The sequence below is a fragment of the Palaemon carinicauda genome, chromosome 1 (assembly GCF_036898095.1).
Source record: "Palaemon carinicauda isolate YSFRI2023 chromosome 1, ASM3689809v2, whole genome shotgun sequence".
Taxonomy (NCBI): domain Eukaryota; kingdom Metazoa; phylum Arthropoda; class Malacostraca; order Decapoda; family Palaemonidae; genus Palaemon; species Palaemon carinicauda.
The window spans coordinates 321,122,539-321,125,038 of record NC_090725.1 but is presented as its reverse complement, the minus strand read 5'-3'; positions in this window follow the sequence as shown (position 1 = coordinate 321,125,038).

Here is a 2,500-nt window from a genome sequence, read left to right as displayed (position 1 = left end):
TTCGTTGATGCCAAAGGTACACTTGTCGTACCAGACTACAAGGCCGTTTTGTTGCAGGCGGTCGAGCACGATGTGCAGGTGATGGAGGTGTTCCTCTTTTGAGGAGGAGAACACAAGTATGTCGTCCACATAACATACACATTAGGGGAGGTCCCTTAAGATGCCATCCATGAGCTGTTGAAACATGGCCCCAGCATTACGAAGGCCAAAAGAAGGAATAATTGAAGGTGTATGTACCAAACGGAGTGGTGATGGCAGTTTTGGGGATGTCTTCTGGGTTCATAGGCAACTGATAATACCCTTTAGGCGGTCGAGCGTGGAGAAAACCTTCGCTTTGTGCAGGTAGGAGGTCACGTCGGCGATGTTTGGGAGGGGGCAGTGATCCGGTTCTGTTTGCATGTTCAGGCACCTGTAATCCCCACATGGACGGAGGGAGCTGTCTTTCTTCAGAACAATATGTAAGGGTGACGGCCATGGGCTGGAGGCCTTTTGGCAAAGGCCCATTTTCTCCATTTCGGCGAACGTCTGTTTGGCGGCTGCCAATCGCTCCGGTGCGAGACGTCTGAATTTTGCGAAGACTTGGGGTCCCATCGTCTTGATATGGTGATAGATACCGTGCTTGGCAGGAGCCGTTGGCGTTTGGCGAAGTTCTGGACGGGAGGAGGTAGGTGCAGGCATCCGTGAGTGCGCTGAGGTGGAGAGCGAAGATGGAGGGGATTGGTTGAAGAGGTGTCAACAAGTACGAGTCTGCGTTGACCAATCCTTAGTGGGCGACATCAACCAGAAGGTGGAAATGAGAGAGGAAATCCGTACCGAGGATTGGCAATGTGACGTCAGCAACGAGAAACTTCTAATTAAATTTACCGTTTCCAAACAACAATGTGAGGTTCTCGTAACCGAAGTTGGGTATCGCAGATCCGTTGGCAGCTACCAAGCGGACGTCGGCAGATGTACACAGAGTACGTCGTGTCCTGAAGAGTTCCCTAGACAAAAGAGAATGACAAGCACCCGTGTCTACCAAAAATTGCAGGCCCGTTCCTGCATCATATAAAAAGAAAAGATTAGAAACACGGGAGGCCACCGCCACTTACACGTTTTTTGGCCACTGACAATCCTTGCCACATTTCTTCGCGGTTGCCCCGAATCTGCTGTGGTAGTAGCAAAACTGTGGTGGATGGGAGGCAGTAAGTGGCTGTAAAAGTCGTTGGTTTGGGGCGCGAGCGAGTGGTGGGTGGCTTTGTCGCCACTTGGGCACGTCATGGGGTAGGCGTGTATGTCCTAGAGCATTCACGTCAGCTTCGGTTGATGTTGAATAGGTGTCCTCTTCGTCAGGAGAGGAGGCATTGATGGAGGTCTTGAAGTGGCTGTCCATAAGGGCGTCAGCTTTGGTCATCAAGTCCTTTATGGGTAAACTATTGACATCGGGTATGTCAGCCCGTACTGGTTCGGGTAAACGGCGTATCCAAAGACACGAAGTAGGTTCACCTCACGAGGAGAGCCGTCTGCGGCAGGTTGAAGTCGAGCGATACTGGTCATTTCCCTGAGGGCAAGCGAAGCCCTTTGGTCCCCCAACGAATGTTGAGAGAGGTGAAAAAGCTTTGCTATACGGGCGGCTGGCGACGGCAAGTACTGCTGCAGCAGGTATGTTTTGAGGGCGTCATACGCTATTGGGGTGTCTCCTTGGTCACAAAGACAGTCGGATATTTCCGGGAAGGTGCCCTCGGTTATCGCCGCGAGAGCATAATCTGCTTTGGTGGTTGAGCGAGTCCCTCCCTTGATGCGAAACTGAACTTCTGCGTGCTGAAACCAAGCAAACGCCTCTCCTCTGAAGAATGACGAAAGTTTCAATGGGGCAGCGGCAGCGCTAACTTCCGTGGAGTCCGCCATAGTACCAACGACGGAGGGGCGAGGGAGGGGTGGAAGGCGGGAGGAGCGAGTCGACTTCTGGGGTCACCAATGTGACAGGCCTAGAGAAGGTTGTGACTCAAAGGCAGGATGAAAGCAACTGAGTAACTTTATTACAGAACACTCGCCGCTATATACAAAAACTCAATACAACAGGAAATTTCCTGTTCAACCGATACTGCAACGCTTAACAGTTAATGGTGAGAAAAAAAGACACGTTATTTCAGGTTCAATGCAACAGGAAATTTCCTGTTCAACCGACACCAAACCGGTTAACAGTTAACGCTGAGAAAAACAGACATGTTATTTCAGGTCGTTGTTAGTGCGAGGGGAGAGCGAAGATACAAGCATAATATATACACAAAATGAAAAGGTCGTTACTATGTAGGATCGTGTGACACATGGTTGGTACAATGATTAGTTGAATTAGGTATAATTTCGGCTGTCAATCAATGTTAGCTACATTAGTGGATTAAACTTTATCTGGATATGCCTTTCTGCTGTCCAATTATTTTATTTTTGTACCCAGTTATCGAAAACGTAAATTTATAATCATTGAGCTCTGCCTACCAAAGATCCCTATATAATATCTATT